This window comes from Polypterus senegalus, chromosome 3 (assembly GCF_016835505.1).
Source record: "Polypterus senegalus isolate Bchr_013 chromosome 3, ASM1683550v1, whole genome shotgun sequence".
Taxonomy (NCBI): domain Eukaryota; kingdom Metazoa; phylum Chordata; class Cladistia; order Polypteriformes; family Polypteridae; genus Polypterus; species Polypterus senegalus.
The window spans coordinates 49,886,769-49,913,835 of record NC_053156.1 but is presented as its reverse complement, the minus strand read 5'-3'; the positions used below and the strand labels follow the sequence as shown (position 1 = coordinate 49,913,835).

The 27,067-nt window shown below is 39.4% G+C and overlaps 1 protein-coding gene across 2 annotated transcripts in view; it reads right to left on the bottom strand.

Annotated features, from left to right (window-relative positions):
• efnb3b (ephrin-B3b) overlaps positions 1-27,067 on the bottom strand; it is a 397,095-nt gene that overhangs the window by 307,680 nt on the left and 62,348 nt on the right. The window lies entirely within an intron of this gene.

Genomic DNA, 27,067 nt, shown 5'->3' with positions numbered 1-27,067 from the left:
GCGATCCTGCAAATTTCTGCCTGACAACCTTGCACTACGTGCCTATGATTTAAGAGAACAATTATTCTGAGAAATGTGGACGCTGCCCTTCCGTGCTTAACGGGCAGAAGGTCCAAACAATTCCCAAGTCCAAAACTTAACATGAAGAGGTCAGTACATCTTCTTAGATGTAAACCCTCCATCTTCCTAAAAGAATTTATCACAAAAGCAACCTTGAATGTTGCAGGGTTTTAATGACCTAAACTCACCTTAAGGGACAGTAAGTAGTCGTGAAGCGCAATTTACAAAGAGAGTTTTGCTTTGATGGCACCAATCACACTCATTCACAATGATTTCCACTGTCCCAGGAGACGACGGGGCACTCAAAGTGTCACAAACAGTGCGAGAAGAGAGGACGCCGCCCGAAACTTCGAAGCTCTGGACCCGGCAGAGCAGCCCAATATTCCGCACCTCCGAGCGTCCACTTTGTTCTCATGACCCCTCGCTTCACATTGTTTGCAGCCCGCTGCAGTTAAAAAGTAGAACCACGCAAAGCTGTTTTCCACATCTCTTCTACTATCAAGTACTGGCAATTAAAAAAAAGTTGCAATGTGGCAGCTTCCGTGACAGTGATATGGAGAAATAAATAAAACTTCTCTGTCAGAACGTGCCTGGCGGCGAATGGGTCAGCGCTGGAGTCCAGAGAGAAGGGCTGGGAGAGGGCGACTCGGGGTGCACTTCTATGGGATAGATCGGCGTGTTTGTGTTTACTTCTTTTCAATATCAGTAAAGTAACTCTCACACAAATAATAATATTCATAAAGACGATATAAAAATGGCGCTCACAAACAAAGTGATTAGTTCCTGTATTATAATACAGTATGTTCTGTGGTCATACGTAATTTCCGTTTCGCGTGGTCATACGTAATTTCCGTTTCAAACACGAAAATAATTTTATATATATATAAATATCCACCTTAATAAAAAGATACGCATCTGTGTGTCCATCTAGTTGCTATGTCCCTGTCATTCCAACACCAGCACCACCTTTTGGAATGGATTTTGTAATGGAGTAGTAATAAAATGCATTGCATTTCTCATTCAAACAGATAACAGGCTTTCCCCCCTACTGCTTCTCAGCCTATTGGAAAAGTTGCTACCTCATCCTAATACAACGGTCCGCAGTTATCTGTATTTTCATGTTTATGTCCCATGTACCGTATCTCTATGATGAATCACTTGCTTTAAAAACATAACAGTATGACAGCAAATTTGACAAGAATGAGCTACTCAGCTCAGCCTTGATTGCTAATTTTCTTTTACTTAATCCATTCAATAAACATCAGGTTGAGATTCAAAGGTCTCCAAAGTGCTCTCATCTTCTGCTCTGTTTGCTAACTTATTTCATATGTTTATATTTCTCTATGTGAAGAAATACGATGTAACGCTTGTGTGAAATGTTCCCATTAACCAACTTAGATTTGTGTCCCTGGGACCTTACTAATTCATTTCATAACTTTGAAAGCTTCTATCATGTTAAATTTTAGAATTTAAAATGAAAAAAAAATCAGCTCCTTCAATCTTCAGTCTAGTGGTTCATTTCTAGAGTTACTCTAGCACTGTTATTATTATGAGATACAATATGTCTGAGGATTATTGTAGGTGTTGAAAGACTAAGAGGTCAAGCTAAACATGAAGACAAAGGCTCAAAACCACAAGATCAAAATGGCCAGGCCACCAGAATCAAAGGGCAGAACTCAAAGGCAAAATTAAAGTCAAGACCCAGAACACAATCCTAACACTAGGGCCAATAAGCTAACTGACGCTAATGATTCTTGAGACTGATTAACACACAGTGTGATAAGTGAGATATTTATAACATCACTATGAAGACATCATCAGTGTCAAAAAAGGTCATGTGACAAATTCCCACCAGTATCACGTAAACACTACAGTTATATCTTTACATGCATAGTATTTATTGTATTTTATTAACATGTACCTGTAGAGGTTAGTGAATGATGATTTATTGTACGTTATTTTGATATTTATATTCTATTTATATGTTTTATTTTGCATATTTTTTATATTTGCTGTTAGTGTTACTTGTGCCTTTATCTATGTGTACAGTTGTAACATAAACAATTTCCCTCTGGATTAATAAAAATTTTCTGATTTTGATTCTGATTCTTTGTAAAATGGAGCCCACAACATTCCAGAGGAGGCCTGATAAGGCCATTGTATATGTTCAGCTTGACTTGTACTCAACACAACATATTATTAAAACCAACATTTTCTTACCCTCCCTAATCTCATCTCTGCACTGTATGGCCTTCACATAAGGTGTGCTTTCAGGGTTCAGAATCCTCTGTCACCTGTACTGTGTAACTATATATCATATTTTTACTTCCTATATGTGAAATCTTTACAATTCTTTGAACTAATCTTTTGTATGAATATCTAACATTTCTTCAGACTAAACCTTTCATGTCACATATCTCTTTGTTTCAGTTCTGTTTCAGGTCCTCCCTCAGTGGTGTTCCTCACTCTTGGTTGTTTACAAGTCTCTCAGATTTGGTATTTGTCAGTTACACCCTGATGAAGATTATTAATATGGAGGTTAATGCTGCATGGTATACGTACAGTATATTGTCACACACATGCGCATAGGAGGCAGCTAAAGGGCCCAAAAGGGATAATTCCATGCCAGACCAGGGAGTGGCAGGGTTCTCTAATCCTCCCTAATCCTCATCAGTAGACCAACCACGGGAAATTTTGCCTGGACTTGAGGACGTCACTTCCGGGTTCCTGCCCCGATGACATCACTTCCAGTTCCTGCACCGATGACATCACTTCCCCTGCCCGGCTTTAAAACCGCAGTCTTTGCCGGTTATGATTATTCTATTGTTGGACTGAAGTATATTGAGACCTGTTCAACCTTTCAGTTTTGGCAGTCTAATTCAAGTATATGGGAGGCTGCCCCCAAACCTCTTCCTGTGTCTGTCCAATCTTTTATAATTGTTATTTTAAAAATATATGATATCACAAAATATTCATTACTAAAATTGTAATACATCTTATTTCTGTTCTGTTATTTAATGTTATAATGACCAGTTAGTGACGATCAAGAATATGGTGTGTTACGTTAAGAAGACAGGATGGAGTCACATGGTTATCAAAAAGATAAATGGCTGTGTGGTTTGAAAGTTTTAGGTGTAAAGCACTTTGCTCTCTTGAATAATTTCAATCATCAACTTCATTTTGATTTACAAGGTGTCTTTCCACACAGCTTTACAGGAGCAGTAATTTCTACAATGTGAACACTGATAGACCTTAAACTGGTTGCACAGTGTATCAACTTTGCATTTTATATATTTTAATATCAAAGCCATTGAGCCATACTGCCTTATTAAAGAGAACATGGTCAAGCTGAGTACAAACACCCCAAATTCACACTACCATACACTAAATAGATTTTTTACCTACATAGACACTTGCACAGAAATCTCATATCTGTAGAACCTTTTACATTCGCAAAATAAATAACAAAAATTTGAACTTGAGTGTCAGTAGGCTTTGCACCCTAGGAACCAAGTTACCCAAACTATCCTATAACATTTCAGTAATTATTTACCGCTCTGATGCTGATCTTTCTGAGCATAAAATAGGTCATTACGATAGCCATTGACAAGAAGAATTTATAATTAATTGCAGAATTACGGTATTTGAGGGACCCTCTGAGTGCCTCTTTCTCTTGCACAATTTGCCTCAAAAACTAATCAGTATATTGTCATCTCATAAAAGGCTTAAGTTTCGAGTTTTAGCTCTAGACCCTCCCCAAGAAACTCTGACACACAGACACACACCCATCATTGAGATATCAAGGTTTTCGGTGTCCAGGGACTCTAAAACATCGAGATGTGTTGAAAACCGGAGAACGAAATTTTTGACGAATCTGAAGCTTTTACTCCTCCCACATGGACAATCCGTTATGGTGGGGGAGGGTGCAAAGCAAAAAGGACATATACAGCAAAAAAATGAAAAATAAAAATTGGGCTCAACCTTGTCTTTCACAGTAATGCAAGACTGCATGCAGAAATAATCCATGACAGATTCTGTGTGTCCACCATCAATATCGCCCAAATCTGATCCCTTCTGATCTTCACGTGTTTAGGCCAATGATGAATTCACTGCAGTCACAAGAACCATTTACTTGGGTTGACATGTTAATAACAGGCACCTTTTGCCAACATGGAATAAAGGCTCTCAGAAGGGTTATCATATACAACGGAGTGCTAAAACATTATACTTGCAAATAATGTATGACTTTGTATATTTTTTTATTTTATATTTAGAATTTAATTCAGCTCAGTTTATTTTTGTATAGTGTTCTTCACAGAGTGCAAGCATAGAGCACCATGACAAGTTCACAGGTAGACACAAATACAAACTTTAAAAATTTCTAATTACATAAAGAGTATACATAAAGACACAGATTTGTTTAAACAGACAGGAAACAAAGTGGTTTGAAACTGACTAACATCAATGGAGCCCAGCAACATCGCCTGTTAATGAGTTGTTGAACTATGGCCAGTCGACAACAGAATTTAATGAAATGTGACTATTACACAATACATAGTTGTACCAAATTAAAAATAAAACAAATAAATACATTGATAGTTACAGACACACAAAACTTTAAGGCATAATGCAATCATGTAATTGTGGCTTACTTGTTAAGAAAGTGTTTCTCAATCACTGGGTCGTGACCCACTTTTGGGTCTTGAGTCGCTGTCACTGGGTTACACGTTGCCATTTTTTTGGGTTGCAAGCTCATGATAAAAAGCAGTTACAGTGGCTGAGTAGCTGAAAGCAACCATGCCCTGCTGTATCTGCTTGCTGCTCATACAAGAATTCATTTTTATTACTGCGCTTTACATGACATTCTGTCTTTAATTGTGCTCTTTTCAGCAAGTGGACCCTCTTCCACTCTTCGTTATTTAATTCTGTTTTTCATTGCGCTTGACTTCCCCAACTCTCAACCTGTCGATTCTGCAATGTTATAGGAGAAAATTTTGACTGTGGTCATCATAAACCTAAAACAGATCAAACAGGACCCCAAGGCCAAAAAGGCTGAGAACCACAGTGCTCAACCATGCAATGAGAAACACACGGTTAAAAGGGCCTCAATGGATTACCCAAACAACAATAAATAACAATATATTACAGTCTGCAAAAAGTGTTTGGTATGAGTAAAGCACTTTCAGATGACATTTGCTATTAAAATCATATGGATAAAATAATTTTACCAAGTTTTTTGTTTTGATTGAGCGAAATAAGTACAATATGTTCTATGAAAATTTGTATACCAGCTAAATGACATGCATTCATTCATCTGCTAAACCCACTTATTCCATTACACACTTGCAAGGGGTCCTGCTTTAAAAAATATGTATAATCCATTTTACTATAAAATTTATGCAATGGAAAAAACCTTGGATGGTAATCACAATACGAAAGCTTTATATGTAGTAAAAGTTATACATATTGTCACGCACGCATGCGCCACAGAGGGTAGCCTTCCAGGATCATCTAAAGTAAGTACTAGCACTTCAGGACACCGGGGGGCACAATAGCTAACATCCTTGTCTCCTTTTCCACCAACAGCTCTGAGAAGAAGCCCAGTGAGGGCAACTCACCCTTCAGAAAACAAGCTATTAAAGCAGCGTGCAATACAGAGCTCTGACCATAAAGACTGACTGCTCCACACAGCATCCTTATTTTAGCCAATGACTAATTATATTTTTGTTAGTCTCTGTGCCATCGAGTGCCTGTTATCTTTGTTTCAATCCTTTTTGAGTAAGCAGGGTAGCTCGGCTGGCACCCCAGTATTTTGTTTGAGTACCTGTCTTACTACCAGTTAATGACTAGATAGATAGATAGATAGATAGATAGATAGATAGATAGATAGATAGATAGATAGATAGATATCCATCCATCCAGCCCGCTATATGCTAACTACAGGGTCACAGGGGTCTGCTGGAGCCAATCCCAGCCAACACAGGGCGCAAAGCAGGAAACAAACCCTGGGCAGGGAACCAGCCCACCGCAGTAGATATTTATTTATTAGATTATTTTGTTTTATTCTCACTACATTTACATTGATTGAAATGCAAAAACCTTCTCTGGATTTGGTATCAGTACACTGATGGCAAAGTTTAGGCAAACCAGGCCTCTAAACTGAGGGATTTACCAGTTAGCCTAAATTGAAAGATGTGCTATATTTCTCTTCATGCAGGTTATATACTTTTAATGAATCTAAAAAAGAACATTGGCAATACAAGATTTAAGATTACAAATTACTTACAAACAAGCTCAATATACTCAGCTCATAAAAAGCCCTCTTTGGCAATGATGACATGGGTTATAGTCCAGTATTCACATATTTTCCTTTACAGTTAATTATCAACATAATGCTGTCTAAGAAGATGAACCATGAGGATGAAATCACACAGAGAACAAAAAAGATCAGTGCCATCTCATACTTCTTTTACACCAACTGCAGTATACAATGAATTGTCCCTCTCCAGCTGTACAACTGAAATCTTCATATTTTAATCAAAAATTATGAGTTAAACCTGCATTCATCTTTCAGAATAATAAACTGCCCAACCCATTACTAATTGGCATGCAAAATCTCCAGCACACACACACACATACAGAATGCCTGCTTTGAGAGTAATCCGACACTGTGCCCTCTCTGTGAGGCTTCCTGTATGAGTGCCAGTCTTATCCAATCAGGAATGGAGGCACCATGCCATCACTCTGGTGCCAGGCAAAGGATTTAGGATCTGTGTTCCCTGTGACAACTCAATAAGCACTTCGAATCATGGAATATCCAAAGGGCTGTCAAGAAAAGATAGAAAAGAGGGATAATGCCTCCCACTGTGGGGTCGAGAGGACACCACCATTCAGTTTCCCTACGCCTCACAGACAAAACTAATCTGACTTTAAACTGCCTGTTATTGGCTACAGTAGCCCTGCTGTACCAAAAAAAAAAAAAAAACTAAAAATCCAGTAATCTCAAAAGAATTTGTGACTTAGTGACCAGATAGCCTTGGGGGAAGCTGAATGCCAAGAGAGGGGTCCACAGGAACAACAGGCCCAAAGATCTGCTCTTGGAACGGCAGCCAACAAACCATGATGAGGACGACAGCCTTGGGAGAGCTGGGGGTTGTCGCTCTGTGGCTGGCAATTGGGAGTTTCCTTTAAGTTAGACTAGCTAATATTAGTGAAAACTGAGAATTTTTTTTTTTTTTTGCATAAACATATCAATAAATTCACTTTTATTTTATAAAGTGCCAAGCATAGATCTCAATATCACAAGCCACTTTAAACAAGAATACAGTTCAAAGTAAAAATACAAATTCAAGAATACATAGAATAAAATACAAAGAAAAAGACCTTAAGGGGTCTGCCCAAGTGTGTAGTTTGACAATAGAGCAGAAAGATGGAGAGCTTTGCTGTTATAAGAGTAATCAAAGATAGTCACTGACACAAGTAGCACATCAACCTTGTCAACTGTTCTGGATGTGATGTAGTAACAGATTTTTATCCTGGTGTATGTGTTAATTGTTATCAAACCCAAAGACATTGTGAAACCAATTTTAGGCATTTTGTTGCCATACTGGTCTGAACTTGACCTCTTCATGTGACATTTCAGTCTGACATACTGGCACCTGTGCAATTTACACTGATCGACCAGATTCCTCAATTACTACTTTACTGACCCAAGGAGAGTGATCAAAATACAGTTCTCCAATACTGTACTGGTCAGACACATTCAGAGCGTACTGGAATTCTAGTGCCACATTGGCATAAATAAATAAACAGAATCCCACACCTCTGGAGACAAATCCAGTAAGTAATACAAGTGATATATTCATCAAAAGTATGTGGACAACCATTGAAATTATTGAGTTCAGGTGCTTCAGCCACTCCCATTGTTAGACACATATTCAAGCAAATGGCCATGCAATCTCCATTGGCAAACACTGGCAATACAATGAGTTACAATGAAGAACTCAGTGACTTTAAATGTGGCACTGTCATATGATGCCACCTTTATGAGAAGTCAGTTCATGAAATTTCTGCTCTGCTAGATCTGCCCTAGTCAGCTGTAAATGAAAGTATCTAGGAGCAATAACAGCTTGGCCATGAAGTGATAGACCACTCAAACTGACATAGTGGGACCACCGAGTGCAGAAGCTCAATGCACATAAAAATTGCCTATCATCTGTTACATTAATTACAACAGAGGTCCGAACTGCCTCTGGAAGCAACATCTGCACAAGTACTGTGCACCAGAAGCTTCATGAAAAGGAGTTGCCATGGCCGAGAAGCTGCACACAAGCCTAAGGTCAGTGCGCATTATGTCAAGCCTTGACTGAAGTTTTGTAAAGAACATCATCATTGGATACTGGAACAGTAGAAATGTGTTCTCTGGAGTGGTGAATCACACTTTAGTATCTGGCAGTCCGATGGACAAATCTGATTTTGGTAGATGCCAGGAGAATGGTGCCTTTTAGACTTACTGGAAAGTTTGTTGGAGGAGGAAAATGGTCTGTGGATGTTTTTCAGGATTTGGGCTCTACCTCTTGTTCCTGTTAATGCTACATCATGTAAACACATTTTAGACAATTGTGTTCTTCTAACTTTGTGACAACAGTTTGGAGAAGACCCTTTTCTGTTCTAGAATCACTATGCTCCTGTGCATAAAGCCAGGCCCTCTTAAAGACATGGTTTGACAAGTCTGACGTGTAGGAACTTGAGTGGCCTGCACAAAGCCCTTACTTCAAACCTATTAGGATGAATTACAACTCCATCTGTGTGCCAGGTCTTCTAGCCCAACATCAGTACCTGACCTCACAAATGCTTTTTTGACTGAAAGAGTACAAATTCCCATAGACACACTGCAAAATCTTGTGAAGGACCTTCCCAGAACAGTGGAGGCTGTTACAATTGCAAACTTGGGGGTGAGTGGCACAGACAATCAATAAAATTGCTTCCATTTTCATAGCGAAAAGGATGAAAGGGTGATGAGGTTGTCATGGGTGTTGCTACCATAACACAATGATTTGAACCACAGTTATTCCCCAGCAGCCATCACACATGTGCTTTCAAAGAGGTCATTTACCTGAAGCTAAGCATGTTTGGCCAAGCCAGTACTTGGATAGAAGACCATGTAGGAAAAGCTTGGGTTGCTGCTGGAAGAGGTGTTGGTGAGACCAGCAGGGGGCTCTTACCCTATGATTTGTTTGCAGATCTCAATGCACCAGTGCAGTGACAGGAACACTGTGCTGTAAATATGATGCCACGTCTAACTCAGTGGTCATTGAAGATCCCTGGGCATCTTTTGAAAAGAGTAGGGTATATTGCAATGTCCTGGCTAAATTGCCCTTCATGGCTTAGTCATTCTGGGTATTTCCTGTCTCTAAAGGACTCTCTCTCTCTCTCTCTCAAAACTTCACCACCTAATAGCTAATGTGTGTAAAATGGATGCCATCACATCATACAGGCTCTCCCCTTCATATGTAAAGTGCTTTGAGTAGTGAGAAAATCATTATATCAATGTAATTAATTCATTCATTTATTAATTATTATTATTATTATTATTATTATTATTTATGGTACCCTGTTCATCTGAGTTATTAAAAGTGACCCAGACTCCTGCTTTAATTGCTGTTGTATATGTGGCTGGCAATTGGAGAACAGACTTGTTAACTGACTTGCTCAGGGTCTCACAGTAAACTAACATATCAAATTGAACTGGTAACCGTGTGGTTTAAAAACCAGTTCCTTAGCAGATCCAGCACACTGCAGCCCAGTTTGGACTGCTCATTGACTTGAACCCTATTCCCAATTACAAGCAGGTTTGCCCAACATACAAAGTGACCTGAAACCTTGCCAGTAATATACTGGCCTGAAAAAACACAGGGTTTACTATTCTGACACCGCACTGATGTGATAAATAACAAAAGCTCATACCTGTTCAAGCACAGAACTAAACTGGCAATGTTAGTGCCCTGAACCCCAAGTTAATGCCAGTATCATGCATTTCAGACATATACAAAGTGATCTGAACTCCACTTCTTCTTTCACTATACTAACCTGGGGTACACAAAGTAACCAGAACCATCAATTTTTCAGGTAAGTGTCAATTGGACTGAAACAGATTGCGCAGCTATTCTCAGTATAATACTCTGGTGACACACACAGAGTGACTGACCTCCAGGTTTTCCTGTGCACAACGTGCTTGGGACAAAGTAACTCTAATAACGTGTATACTTCCTGTCTCATGACTGGCCCGATTCACACAGGGTGACTGGAACCCAACTCACTCCATTTACCTAGGGTGCTTAGCCCGGCACGATATATTGAAGAAATATTACATTAACTATGACAGTGAAATGACTCTTAATGACAGTTTCATTTGTAAATGAACACAGGACATCTAAATGTCTCCACTTTGTCTGGGAGGGAGAAGGAAAGCGTAGCTGGCTGCTAATATGGCTCAGAGAATGGAACCAAAAATAGCCTTCAAAATTCATGCTAAACTGGGAAATAAATTCTAAGGCAGATCCTGTTGATTAACCTGTAAATAATGAAATGGATGATGAAAGTAAAGGAGCACATTGTGAAAAGGCAACACGTCAATTCTGAAAAGACTCACCCTCCCCCTTCATGTCGGGGGACAAATGGAGAGAATAAAGTAATATCCAATTTAAATTATGCTGCTAGAAATAGACTGAATACGTTTGCTTTTTTTTTTTTTTTGCTGTTTTTCTTTTCAGTGACACAGGGGAGACGGAAAATGAGAGGAGAAGAGAGATACGGTGGATTTTTACAAAAGCATGCACACCCAAACCACGGTGCCAATGTATTGAGCCTCCTTATTCATGAGCCATTCCTTATGTTGCTATGTTGCTCCCCTTTGTTGAAACTGCCATTTAGGTTAGACATTTTCTGGTGATCCTGCTCTACTTATTGAATAACTTTGATATCTGTGAATGGAATAAAGGAAAGTAAGAAATCTGGCACAAGGAAGGCAACCACTCTGAGGTTGGACCACCGCTTTTACTGGGTTTTTGGGGGGAAAAGATGGCATCTTTCCTATGAACACTACAGTCTGCATACACTTGATCTGTCATTATGTTGAATTCTTCTTTGTTAAAGTTTTATGAAATCAGATGCAAAGTTGTTTAATCCTATCAATTCCAAACCTCCTCCTGCATGAGCTTCTCCTACCATACCTGGTATCAAAAGCTTTGGCATTACTCACATAGAGAAAATCATGTCAGGCCATTTTCTAACCTGCTTAATCTAGACTAGGATCATAGGTGAAGCTGGAGTCTATCCCAGCCAGGGTACAGGGCAACAACAAACCCTGGACAGGGAGCCAATCTATCACAAAGTGACCACACATCCACAGCATAGGGCAAATGTAGTATCATCAATTCTCCTAACCTGCATATCTTTGGACTCTGGAAGTAAACCAGAGCAACCCGGAGGAAACTCACACAGACACAGGGAAACCATGCAAACTACACAGAGGGAAAACCCAGGACATGAGCCCTGGTCTCCTTACGGCGAGGCAGCAATATTACCACTGCACCACCCCATTAAACTGCAGACTATAGTGTGGAGTGATCGTCAATGGTGTTTTCAAGGATATCACCTCAGGTCCTCATTCAGCTGACCTTCTCCACGTCTGAAATGCAGTTAATGGCTCAAGCAATAGTGAGGGAACTATTTAATTCTCATGGTCTTCTACAGTTGTATATTACTTTTGGTGTTAGACTGGGGAACATGCTCCACACGATGAACCACCTGAATTGGGACCCGAGTGCAGTGGGTGACACCTCAACACCACACTTTTTTTACGGTGGCTGGAGCGCCAATCCTGCCTCCAACCTTCAAGTTTTCCTTATAAGCTGGAGGACCTTCTTGTAGAGCTGGATGCAGATTAACATCATACCCAGGACGAAGCAATTGCAGGTTAATTGCAGGTTAAGGGCCTTGCACAAGAACCCAGAGGTGTAGAGTCACTTCGGGATTTAAACTTGATGAAATTCTGAAAAGTGGACAGCATGTCTTTTCTGCCAGAGCATTCAGAAATCTGTTCATTTTTAATACCATCCGCAGTTGAATTTGAGTCCAAAGCAATCTTCCCAAAGTGCCTCCCCTACCAATATCATTCTGTCTAGTGAGCCATTCATCCAACACATACGATGTACCTTAGTACGACACATCTCTGTCTTAAGGATCCATTCATGCCATTTGCACCATCAAGTACACATAACAGAGACAAATTAGAATTTTCATTTCTAAATTTCCATTCAACAAGCCACCCTATCAGAAAGAGATGGAGGAAAGAAAAACAATTTGCCTCTAGCTGGAACTTTACATCTTCTAGAAAATCCTTCATTGAGGCTCACTCGAAAGAGAAAGACAAAACCCTTCTGTCTGTTTTATCACTTCACTAAATTCCCTTCACACAACTATGCCTAAAGATACTGTATACATCATAGGCAGTGGCTCATGTTGCTCTTTCTAGCAATGTGTTTAAAAAGCACTAATTCACTCAGCTAGATCTGCATGATGGATATGCGATAATACCTTTCTGCTGTAAACAATGCCTTCCAACAGACCAATCAAATAGCAACACATGATGCAGAGTGACCAATCTCTATCTGCCTAATGAGCCATTTATCTCTTCAAATTTCTCCATAGGGCACTTGTGATAGGTATTTATCAATACCACTCTTTAATGGACAATAAAACCACTCCAAAAACTGATGCATGGTGTGTAAATTGACCAGTCCCTGTCCGAGTAGTGGATCCTTCATTCATTCAAACTGACATGCTGGGTATACACGTTGCACCTTCAATGGTTCCTTCTTCAGTAGACCTCTCCACTATTATGGTCAAGCTTTATAACACTCTAGTGTTACTGTGTGCAGTTTTGGTCTCAATATTACCAAAAAAGACATAGCACTGCTAGAGACAGTCCAGAGGTGTTATAGTTCAGCTAAGGATCCTTCCTTGGCTGGGGTTCAATTTCCTTTTTGCCCATTTTTTATACTTCAGTTGTGGTTAATTATTTGCATTATTATGTCACTATTTGGGCGGCACGGTGACGCACTGGGTAGCCCTGCTGTCTCATAATTAGGGTTTGCTTCCCGGGTCCTCCTTGCGTGGAGTTTGCATTTTCTCCCCGTGTCTGCGTGGGTTTACTCCCACAGTCCAAAGACATGCAGATTAGGTGCATTGGTGATTCTAAATTGTCCCTAGTGTGTGCTTGGTGTGTGTGTGTGTGTGTGTGTGCGCCCTGTGGTGGTCTGGCACCCTGCCTGGGGTTTGCTTCTTGCCTTGTGCCCTGTGTTGGCTGGGATTGGCTCCAGCAGACCCCCGTGACCCTGTAGTTAGGATATAGTGGGTTGGATGTATGGATGAATGTCACTATTTTGTGTTTCATAATAGTTTTACTTGTTATTTATTTTCTATACTTTTATGTGTTATGCATCAGAAAGCATTTAAAAAGGTGCCACATGAGAGGTTGGGCATCAAATTAAAAGAAGTGGGTGTTCAGGGTGATGTTTTTAGATGGGTGCAGAATTGGCTCAGACACAGAAAGCAGAGGGTGATGGTGCGAGGAAAACATCATCAGAATTGGCCGATTTTAAGAGTGGTGTACCACATGGGGTCAGGGCTAGGGCTGATATTCTTTTTAATATATATAAATGATTTAGATTGGAATATAAGTAACAAGCTGGTTAAGTTTGCAGATGATACCAAGATAGGTGGATTAGCAGATAATTTGGAATCCATTATATCATTATAGAAGGGCTTGAATAGCATACCGGGTTGGGCAGATTTGTGGCAGATGAAATTTAATGTCAGTAAATGTAAAGTATTACAGATAGGAAGTAAAAATGTTAGGTTTGAATACACAATGGGTAGTCAGAAAATCGAAAGTACACTTTATGAGAACAATTTAGGAGTCGCAGTGGACTTTGAGGTATCGACTTCCAGACAGTGTTCAGAAGCCATTAAGAAGGCTAACAGAATGTTAGGCTATATAGCACGATGTGTGGAGTACAAGTCCAAGGAGGTTATGCTCAACCTTTATAACACACTGGTGAGGCCTCATCTTGAGTACTGTGTGCAGTTTTGGTCTCCAGGCTACAAAAAGGCGCTAGAAAAGGTAGAGAGAAGAGCAACTAGGCTGATTCCAGGGCTACAGGGGATGAATTATGAGGAAAGATTAAAAGAGGAAAGTTTAACAGGAGACTTGATTGATGTTTTCCAAGTTAAATTACTGAGGATCCAAATTGCTACAAGGATGAGCTGAACAGGAACACAGGAACACAGTTGGAAACTTGTTAAGGGTAGTTTTTGCACAAACATTGGAAAATTCTGTATATCTTCACTCAGAGAACTAAAGACAGTTGCAATAAATTGGCGAGAGGTGTGAAAGACAGTAGGACATTAGGGACCTTCAAAACTGTACTTGATGTTATTTGGAGAAATTAGGTGAAGAGGATCGCTGAGCTTTGTTAGGCGGAATGGCCAGTGCTCGTCAAACGTTTCCTACTGCTCCAATAATCTTTGGGTTTATAATGAAGACTGACTAATCCCTGCATCTAAAGGACCCCTCATTCTCTTATTCTGGCCCACCAGAAACTCATGATGTGCATTCAATGTACGCCCCTCTATTGCAGACCACATCACCAGTAACACATGAAAGACAATTTTCAATCCCTGAATGTTTACAGGGACATCAATTTATCCAACCACACTAACAGGCATCTTGATATTTAGTCTTCAGCAGACTATGGAACACATAATAGAGAGCAGAACTTACATCTCATCAAACTGCTCCAGTAGACACACAAGGTGGGCATTCACTGTTACTTCTCTATATTAGACGACTCCACCAGAGGCAAATGATGGTACCTTTTCCCTCTAGTGGACTGTTTATCATGTCGAATCAGCCCACAGACATCTGTAATGGCCATTGTCTGAAACTCCTTCCCTCCAGAATTTTGTACACAGTGAACGTCTTATTAGCAGCCAAATGCTCTCCTATAACTGCTGCTTTTTTGTTTTTTATTTTAGTTAATGCCCCTTCTCCTGCCCAAAACTGCCTATTTATTAAACTTGTAACCTTTAAAGGTATAAAGTTAAAAAAAAAAAAACTGTGCATGTTGAGCTGCCTTCAGACTGGCACTATTTTCAACACAAGGTGCCCTTTCTGTTATTGGTGGTGGGTTGGAAGGCGAGAAGCCTTGGGCTTTTTTTTTTTTTTGTTTGTTTGTTAAAATAAACAGAAATGTAAAGAAAAACAAAAATAGCCACAGTGTCAGAATTTGTATGCAGCTGTGCATGAAGAAAGACAAAGTGTATGAAGTTATTTAGCTCTTCATCCAATATGAACATCTAGTCCTACTAGAGCCCTACTTTGTCAAATGCCTTTGCTCAGACAAAAGATTGATGGTTTCATTCAACAAAGCATGTCACAGTGTGAGTCTTCCAGGGTGTTTCCTAACATGGCGCTAGAGGTGCAGTACTTTCTCCCGAACTTTATTACCAGCATTCTACTTTGACCTTGAGCTCGGCACACTCATTCCCCCCCAGGACACTTTCCTGCGATCATCCCTTGCTCCCAAAGCATCTGTCACATTCTGCCTTAGTAATTCATGCTTTTTTCCTCATTAAGATGTTTGGGTGGCCTTCCATCTCCACCACGTGCTATTGTAGAGGGTGTTTGGCTAGAATACAATATTCTACCAAGGAAGCCAGCGATGGCAAGTGGCTTCATAGCATTCCCTGGCATGTGAATATTCTCCTAATCCTCTCCATTCCTTATCCTGGCAGCAGAGTTGGCAAAGCACGTTTCAACAGAAGGCCCTGATATTCAGTTTTAGTATTGGCAGAGCAGAAGCGGTTTATAGGTGGCACTTCACCAGTCCATGACCATATCACTGGGTGGCTTCACTTGTGTCTCTCTTCTTGTCTCAACTGTTTTTTTTCCACCAGAATGTATGGTGTCTTTAAAGTGCCAGCAGGATGTTGCTTGCTGGTATTTTTTTGCCTCTGATATGCTTAATGAATGTGGAAAGAGCTGGAGAGAGCATCCACTGTCCTACCTTCAAGTTGATAGTTTGAATGATGGAACAACTAGCAAAGATCTGGTCATACAGATTAGTGAAGAGTTGTTGATGAAACTTTTATTAGTACAGTACTCTAAACAGAATGCAGAACTTTAACACAACTTGCATGTCATATGTGGCTGCATGTCAAATGTAGCATACTTTCGCTTGTTTTAGGTTTTATTTTTTAATTAAAAAAAAACACTTTTCAGTTTCAATATGTATCCTATAAACTGCCTATAAAGGAAACACTTAATTCTCCTGGTGTCAGTCTAACATTAGAACATAACAAATTTGACAAATCAGAGGAGACCATTCAGTCCATCAAGTCCGTTTATTTAGCTAAAGGCTAAGCTGTCCCAACATCTCATCCAGACACTTCTTAAAGTTTGTCAAGGTTCAACTACATGTCTCATTAGTTTGTTCCAGAAATCACGTGAGTACTTTGAAGGCTCAGTTAATTTAAGAAATGAGGGAAATATGGTGGGTGCCACATGTCATTCACTTCCATTCCTCTCTCTAAATTTACAATGAAGGAGGACATTCCAGAATAACCATAATGTCACTTCCTCCTGAAAACCAAAAGTCCCACCCCTTCCACTAGGTAAGAACTCAGACTAGAAGTGGTTATTCATTGTTGGACCTGCTACCCAAAAGAATGGATCCTCCATATGGGAAGCAACCTTTTGCTGGCTAAAGAAGCCATCTTGAGGACTGAATAGTGCCACTTTATAGTTTTCATTTGTATTAAATGGGGCATCTAAGCTGGGATGCCAACCCTTTAACTATCCAGTTCTCTGTCTTTTACAATGGTTTGGTTACATTAGAACAATGTAGGGGATCAATGTATGTACTCAATATCACCAGTGGCAAATAAACATATGCAGATATCAAATTTGTGCATCCATGGGTCAAAAATACACCTTGGCAGCATTTGAAATTTTTCATTAAGAAAGTGCTGTTTCATCACCTATGGTTTATAGCATTTCTTTAATGAAACTATTTACTCGTTCAGTGTTAGGTTATGGTCAGGATTAATGCTGTGGGAATTCATAGGGAGCACTGACAGAATTCCATCCTATACTTAAAATGATGATTCCCTCAAAGGTCCATATACAGGGGTGGGCCAAAGTAGGTTTACAGATGTGAGGAACAATTATTTATTAATTATTGTATTGTTTATTTGTCTTCTTCTCTCAGTTAGTCCCGATAGGGGTTTACCACAGCGGGTCATCTGTTTCCATATCTTCCTGTCCTCTGCATCTTGCTCTGTCCTCTCTCACCACATCCATAAACCTCTTCTTAGGCTTTCTTCTTTTCCTCTTACCTGGCAGCTCCATCCATAGCATTCTTCTCCCAGCATCTCTCCTCTGCACATGTCCAAACCAACATAATCTCGCCTCTCTTACTTTGTCTGTCCAACTTGAGCTGACCCTCTAATGTACTCATTTCTAATCCTATCCACCCTTGTCACACCCAATGCAAATCTTAGCATCTTTAACTCTGCCACCTCCAGCTCTGTCTCCTGCTTTCTGGTCAGTACCACCGTCTCCAACTCATATAACATAGCTGGTCTCGCTACCATCCTGTAGACCTTCCCTTTCACTCTTGCTGGGCCCATCTGTCATAAATCTCTCCTGACACTCTTCTCCATCCACTTATCCCTGCTTGCAGTTATTTACATTTACTTATTTCCAAGGTAACTTACAACAATGTATGATACAATTGGTTACATTTCTTTTGTTTTTCCAGCTGAAGCACAGGCAGGTCAAGTGACTTGCTCATGGTCACTCAGTGTCAGTAGCCTCAGGGTTTAAAGTCCAAAGCCTTAATCACTACACCACTCTGCCTGCACTCTCTTCTTCACCTTCCTTCCACACTTCCCATTAGTCTGTACTGTACTGTTAAACTCATCCACCTTCTCCAACTCTGCTCCATGTATCATCACCTTTCCTCCAGCCTCCCTCTCATTCATACACAGATATTCTGTCTTGTATTCTTCCTCTTACTGTTATTGTTATTATTTTGTAACCTTATAGTAGACTACAAGAATGTGTAAATAATGAAGGCCAGCAATCTGAGCACTTACGAGATTGTACCTAAGTGCACTGTACCATTGTGACATTCTTTTGAGTTAATAAAGTTAATAAAGCTATTGTAATAATCATAACCTGCATCTGTTTTTCTATACAAACAACTGTAACTCTACTTCTGCCCACCCTTATATAATAATAGAGAGTCCTTACTGCCCACTGCGCTTAAGGGAATAAAGCCTTCAGCCCCTGGACACACAAGTAAACTCACAGGCAGCCCTCAAGAAGGACTTCTGAAGTGTAAATGTAAGGGGCCTCTTATTGTTGGAAGTTGAAGTGGTGTCATCACTACATAGTCGTAGGCCTCCATGGTGAACACAGGTGGGCTCAGATATAGAATCTGTTCAGCTTGTTTAGTAAAAGGCACTGTATCTGAAAGGGGGTTCATCTCCAGACAAACCTAAACTTAAGTTCAAAATACATATTAAATACATGAAAGAACCCACATCATTTAATTCCGATTAAATTCTGGAAGCAACAGGCACAATCTAGATAGCTACTATATACAGTATAGCTAACAACAAACTGTTACAGAATCAATCATAAAACATCCAGTCCTGTATCTTGAACAAAACAATATACGAGAAAGTCAAAGAGGAGCCAGTCTTGAAACTCATCATCAAAAGACAATTGACTCGGATAGGACAAATGTCAAAAGAGACCCAAACGATTGCACGTGCTATGCAACCCGTCAGAGGGACACAAAGTGTCTAAACAAGTCGTCCAATAAAACAATATTGGCAACACATCGTCGACTCCATCAGCACTGCAATTCGACTGACCGAGAGGAAGTCAAAAAGGTGCGCAATTCTGGGTTGAAGTGACAGAAACTTGTTCTCAACCACAGAGGGCCAATTGTGTAGCCGACCAATGATGATGGTGCTGATGATGATGATAAACAGGCACAAAGCTAGTAGTAAATATACTGCACTGTATATGCACACATGCAGTTTGAGGTAGCACAGTGGTTAGGACTGGTATCTCAAACATCCAGTGTCCCGAGTTCTAATCCAGTGCCCAACTGTAGCTTGTGTGGAGCTTGCATGTTCTCTGTGTGTGTGAGTGAGATTTCATGGGGGTGCACCCTAAGATATACATGTGATACTATAGTGGTGCTGTGTGTGCAGGAGTGGGTCCTGTGACGTACTGGTGCCCCACACAGGGCTAGTTCCTCCCCTTCCCTCTATAACAAAACAAAGAAAGTGCAATTCCTTCCTAGAAATACACACAATTTAAGTATCATTTTAAGACCATCCTAGTAATATTGCACAAATAAAGTACTGTAGTGTTAGCTGTTTCAGGTATAATATCCAAAACAATATTTTTTTTATTATATCACATAAAAAGAAGGGAGCACTCACTGCTCCTTCTTAATTTTCAATGTAATTAAAGTAACTTGCTTAATTCTAATTAAATAACATAAGTACACATGGAAGCTGTTTCAAGTATACTATTTAAAAAGTGGAATACTGACAGTACTTTCCAGCCGCCTTCTTTTTATCATATAAACTCATCAGATTACCAACTGTTTCTTTTTAGTATTCTATTCAACTCCAGCAGCAGGGTGAAATCTTCATTGTTCAAATCTTCATAGTAATGTATGCACACAAAGCAGTTGTTTCAAGTATACTAAGCGTATAAAAGGAGTAGTTTTGAGAGGTTTTTCTTCAATATACCTCTTTTTATGATATTACATAAAGAGAGGAATCCTGATTGCTTCTTTTTAGCGTGCTGCATAAATGTAGTGGTGTGTTGAAAGCTTAATTTGAGTGTATGATAGTACACAGAAGGCAGAAAAATGGTAGCTTTTAACGTATACTATATAACAAGTATAGTATTGAGAGGGTCTCTCCAATATATTTTGTTTTTTTTATTACATAGAAAGCACGATCCTGACTGCTTCTTAGTATTCTGCATAGTACACACACACACAAAGTAACTGTTTCAAGTAACATAATATTCTCAAATCCACTTAATCCAAGTTAAGGTTGTGGGGGTGTTTCATGTATTCTATGTAACAAGTGCAGTTACTAACAGACCTTTTTGAGTATATTATAAAAACAAAATGAATGATGTATAAAAATGTGTGAACCATACTGTAAAAACATGCTTGTTGTTCCGACTACATTTGCAAATTGCTTTTGTCTCTTTGAAGTTTGTGTCATTTTGCCTTTGTTATATCAGTAAGGTCTTTGTTTCTTTCAGGAATACAACATCCAACAAACGGAATCTTCGTGATCTGTGTGCTAAACCCAGTACTGCCAAGATATTACATAACTAAAATGGGGACTGGGACTGTACCTCCTCTCCTTCAGCTTTAATGAATTTCCTTTCCCAGTTATTACCAGTAGGTATTTTAATGGAGTCCTCCTCGTTCACGGAATATCTCGCTTTAATCATTCGCTCCAATGGTATACAATTAAGAATGGTGCTTCTCTTCCCCACACATCCCCCATTTCCACAATGACATAGTGAACTATTTTAAAGGAGGAGGCTTCTCAAAAGCCATACATTTTATTTAAAAATATTACCATATGATAAATACACTAATACCACGAAAGACTCAGTTACACTTCCTTCCCTCTAGCATCCAAGTGTAAAATAAAAGTTCCGCCACTACTGTCCTATACTTTGCAAATAATCCTTTATGATCACAAAATCTGCTAAAAAAGAGCAGAACATGATTAGCAGCGTATACAATTAAAGTCATCAGTCCTTTTTGAATTTAGCAGGCAGCGATTTTTAATTAACTCATTTTATCTCATTAACATGATGTCAAAGAAAAACATGTTTATAATTGTGCGTATGCACCCCACTCCGTTCAAACTCCTGCCAGCGATGTTATCTGCGGGCGGCGCTTTGTCTTTGTATATCTGCTCGGCTCACATGCTGTCTTTTGTGCGACTCACATTTTCAGTAATGATATGATGCCTGTCTCTCAGTCCACATGTCTGTCTCCAGTCTAACAAAAGCAGCAGCCAATCCAAAACCAGAGTGTTCTGCTATTTTCGCCTTAAGGACAAATGTCTTTTCTTTATTTGGTTGTAGTTTGCTCTATTTACAGTGTTTTTATTACTCTGGACTCTTCACCGGGAATAAGCAGCCAGTGAAAATGGAGGGATTAGCGGGTGTTTAAACTGAATGCGGATGCTGGTCAGCATGTCACCATTTCTGCTGGGGCTTTATAATCTATAAAAGTGCCAGTCACAGCATTCTTTAATCCTATCATCACTGCTCACTAGCACTTCTTTAAAAATATTACTCACATTTTTTTTCATACAGTTCCTTTAATAATAATAGTAATAGTAATAATAATAATAATAATACATTTTATTTACATAGCACCTTTCCCATGCTGAAGGCGATTTCAATGTTATGAGGTAACAAAAAAAAATCAATAAAAGTAGTAAAATGAAGTTAAGTCATGCAAAGAGAATGGCTTATTATCAACTAAAACAATAACTTTTGACCGTTATTAATCCTGATTTTGGAGTCCCTTTCCTTTATTTTCATATACTGTAAACCAAAATACACTGCTTTGCATACCAAACAGAGGACAAGATGGAGGGTTTGAATCCTGACTTGGCCTGCTTGCCTATAAAACACTCCACAGACTACAGCCCAATTGATCTATTCGTGCATTTTCTATTATTACCTGCAGCACCCTGACATGCCCACCCTCACACACACACTCCTACACATATTAGGTATTGCATTCATTCGGGCAAATTCACATTTGCTGTCAAACTGTTTTTGAATTTCTAATTAATAAATGCACATGTTTAACATTTGACAAGGTAAAGGGATTTGCAGAAAAGTTGGTGTCTCTGCAATTCGAATTTAATTACCAAGTGATCCTTGCTTTGCATGTTTCCTTGGTGGTGACATGTGCAGGGATGTCATTTTGTCACTTTTTCTAACACCACAAATATCTGCGAACATTGCATTTTTACAAGTGCGCATACATACACAATATATTGTATATGAAAGTCTATCTCTTGGAGCACATGCAGTATATTCCGTGTGTAGGGGTAAATTGTAGTTTATTTTAATGGAGCCTTGGATAAGAGAGTGCTAGTGTGTGTGCACACACTAGCTGGAGGCCATACAGTAGTTATCAAAAAACCAAGCGTTTAGCCATGTCTAAGAGGCTCCTACTCATGCAGTTGTGGTATCAAGGATGAAAGAGAAATCAGCAGATGTACAACTGGATATGGAGAGAAATCTGAAAGAGTTCAAGCCATCAATTAGGCTTTACTTTAAGAGCAACAATATAACAAGATTAAAAGATCATTCAAGTATATCATCATCATTCTACTTCCACATTTTCTGGTGAGGTCATTCAAAAACAGTTGAGATTTAATTCACTTATTGGTCTTCTTGAATCATCCTTGAAAAGATAAAGTGCAGTAAGTGAATGGACAGGAAAAAAAACTTATATACCTTAATATTCAAACTAGAACACAGAGTATGTGCATAGATATATGGTCCAGATTATTACCTGTATAGGGTGGGTGTCCAGAATGTATACTGTATATATATGATATGATATAAGATATCTGGGCAAGAGGGGGTGCTATGGCTAACATTTTCTTCTCCTTCTCTCCCCGCAGCACAGAAAAGGGCATTAAGCTTCGCCCCTTCCAATCTCAGCTGCCTGGAAGGAGGAGTCATTTTTCTACATAGAGTGACCTGCCAGACAGAGATCCATGGAATGATTCCTACTTTTGACAGCCTAGGAGAGCTTGTTATTTTCATTATTGTGCCTGAGGGGCCATTTTCTATGCCACCTAAAAGCGTGATCTTATATGGAATAACCCAGTTGATGTCCCATCTTTTCATTGTTGCTCAACCTGTCATTCCTGCACCCGGAGAGGACGGCACGGTGGCGCAGTGGGTAGCGCTGCTGCCTTGCAGTAAGTAGACCTGGGTTCACTTCCCGGGTCCTCCCTGCATGGAGTTTGCATGTTCTCCCCATGTCTGTGTGGGTTTTCTCCATGTACTCCGGTTTCCTCCCACAGTCCAAAGACATGCAGGTTAGGTACATTGATGATCCTAAATTGTCCCTGGTGTGTGTGTGTGTGCTCTGCGGTGGGCTAGCGCCCTGCCTGGGGTTTGTTTCCTGCCTTGCACCCTGTGTTGGCTGGGATTGGTTCCAGCAGACCCCCATGATCCTGCAGTTAGGATATAGTGGGTTGGATAATGGATATAGATATAGAGAGAGAGAAAGAGAGAGAGTACAAGTAAATAGGAGGAAAGAGTATACAGAAGTATATAAGTGATTACTTGAAGAAAATGTGTGTGTATGAATGTACTTTATAGCATACAATTGTAACTGTACTTGAAAAGTATATATGGGTACATTATACTGTGTGCATGTAAAGCCTGAACATACAGTATACCACATTGCTAATACAAGTAAGGTACTTCTATTGTATATTCATAAATACAAAAAGTGTGTGTAAATAAATGTTATGCATATATTTGCATACTCTATAAAATGTCTATATATACAATATATAGAAGAGATATTGGGTGTGGGTGGCACAGTGGCGCAGTGGGTAGTGCTGTGTTGGCTGGGATTGGCTCCAGAAAACCCCCGTGACCCTGTAGTTAGGATATAGCGGGTTGGATAATGGATGGATGGATGGATATTGGGTGTATAAGTAAGAGGTATATGTAAGAGGATACAGTATGTGTATCCCAAATTTCTCTCAAATAAAGTTATATCTATCTATCTATCTTAAAGGCATGCACTCTGAAAAAAATGTATGTGTGCATAATCTAAAAAAGCAACAATAGTGTATGAGAGAGAACAAATGGCAGGTTTTCTTCTTAGGATTACAAAATTCATCCATATGATGGATATATGGTGGTGGTGTAGGTTTTTAAAAATTACACTTAATGATCAATATTCTATTATGTCAGTATTGTATAATGGTTCCCAAGCCATTACAAATAAAAGCATTAGAAAGATGGATACAATATGTGGATTATATGTTATATACAGACCTATATGTCAGAATCTATAGATTTATTTGTTTATTTGTAAGTAATATACCAAAAATAACTTAACTGTGTTAAATGCTGCTTGTAAAATATATCAGAAATAAATGGTACATGTCTTATATTATTTATTGTATTGTACTGTATCCCCTCCATGGCTTGTGCCTCATGCCTGGTGTTTCCTAACCTAAGCTTACATCTAAAGGAGCTTCTAATGTGGTCAGAGACGAGCTTCCCTTGGCCCAAAAGGAGATGGTACATAGGGATACCAGCCTGATTTCATCAGTAATCATGTACAGTCACACCACTCTTGGCAATATCATTTTGAAAAAGGTGCTTGTTTTGTGTGTTTGACTCAAAATGATGAAATACAAGCCCTTTTTAGGAAGTAGAAGGTAGAAGACAATTAAAAGAAAAAGATACAGATACCTGATTAAGGCAGGCAGTGTGACATAGTGATTGAGGCTTTGGGCTTAAAGCTGTGAGGTTGTGCATTTGAATCCCACTGCTGACATTGTGTGGCTATGAGCAAGTCACTTCACCTGCCTGTGTTCCAATTGGAAAAACAAAAAAAATGTATGTCAAATTTTGTAAGTCTTGTTGGATAAAGGCATCAGCCAAATAAGTAAATATAATATTTATTAAGAAAATGAACACAGAAAAAAATGACATCCTGTCATCTTATGCATCCTAGCTGAATATGTCTCTGCAGTTCCTAACCTTTGTATATACAGTTACTGTACATCCCAGAAAGAAACTATTATACCTTTCACCATTTGCTATTCTACCAGTTTATTCAATGTAGTTAATGCTTAACCAGTAGCATGGGGCATAAAAATAAGCCAACCCTGACTAGGACACCAGAATCCAATTTAGGGACACAATATGTTGTAGCTTATCCCTATAACATTTTGTGCAAAACAGAAACCCACCCACCCTAAATGGGGCATCAGCCCAACACGAGACACATTTACAGCCTTTCACTCACATGGGGCCAAAAGAAAACAGCAGAACTGAGGAAAAGAAGAAAAAAAAAAGATTAAAACTCCAAATAGTGAAACCCAAGGAAAGGACACTGGAGGTATGAGAAAGCAGAGCTAGCCAATGCAGCAGTTTATTTATGAAGAAAAAAGGAAGATAATAGATGCTCCATTTATATGTGAGTAGGGCCCCATAAAGAAACTATTATTATCTTGCATAATTCATACTGTGGAAAGAAAGATTATATAGATATTCTGTGTATACAAATGTAATATACCAGAAGGCAAATATTAATGCATTTATATGCTGCAATGTGAAAAAAAATCCACAATTTATGTACATCACATATGAATCATAAAGAAAGAAAGAAATATCAGAAGAAATTACTGATATACACATTGTTTACACAATGAACTACAAAGAAGCTATTGATACTCTGCTTAGTTTACGAAGAATACTAGGAAGAAGCTATTACATCAGAAAGTATTTCACTCATTTTCATTTTTAGAACACTATTTAAGAAAGAAGAAGGGACATTTCAAATTTTTACAAAAGAAAGAAAGAAAGAAGTGTGCCCGCTGGAAGGTCAGAGGAGCTGTCACTGATGAGTGAAGCCGGGTTTTGGACACAAAGACGTATTGTGTAGACAAAGGAAAGCAGCAGGGGAAGAACTTGTTTTTCGTTAAGAAGGACCAACAGCTGAAGAGCGTTGTTTTTCCCTTTGAAGCCAGTGATTGGTGGTTAGTCTATGGTTGGAGAGACACATGCAGCACCCTTGTCAAAAGGACACCCACAAGGCCCTTCTTAACCTTAATCTCTAGTAATTGAACGATACCAGGAACAAGGAGAGCAGCAGTGTAGCCAGGCCTCAATTTTTGGGTGGTTTGAATGGAAAATTACAATGCATAACTTGCATGGGTTGTTTGTACCCTGAAGAACGTTTCCTCTGCCACAGCATATTCAGCTGCCGAACATCTCAGCCTCTCTCTGCTTTCCTCCCTCCCTCCCGCCCTCTGTCATTTTCAAAAGAAGGGTTGTGATGGTCCATTTGTAAAGTTAAACGCTTCTCCAGACTCAGCCCAATCAGATGCTGGTGAAGTGCAGAAGCATTGAATAGATGGCACAATGAGCATACAGCATTGTGATGGAGAGCAAGGCCCCGCAGGGTCACCCAGAGTCCTGTCACACATTTTCACAGAGGGGCCACAATTACAGGGAACCCCAATGAGATGATTGACATATGAAAAGGCAAGTGAGAAACAGGGAAAAAAAATCTGTGCTTTCTCTTTATTTTTTCTTTTAAAGAGTATATTCATTTAACACTTTGTCTCCTGGGTGGTATGGTGGCACAGTGATTAGTGCTCCTACCTCACATCACATGCATTCAAATCCTGGCTGTGCTTAGATTGTGTTGGCACATTCTCCTTGGCTCTATGGGGCTTTTCTATATGTTTCTCTACAAACAGAGCAAAGTCATGTGTCTTAGTTGAACTAATTATTTTAAATTGGTCTGATGGGACAGAGTGTGGGTACATGTGTCCTTCCAGGATAGCCACCAGCTCCTCATTAACCCTGTACTGGATAAACAGGTTAGAAAATGGATGGACTTTAAGTATTGAAAGTATCAGCTAACAAACAAGGTGCCTTAGGCCTCAGGGTTATCACCACCATCTAAACTTATTTCCCTCTAAAGCCAATCACCCAGTGAAAACATCCATCCTACTAGCCCCCAAGGCAGGGTGTCACAACACAAGTTATTCTAGTTTTTTCACACCAAGCCATTAGCTAAATTCA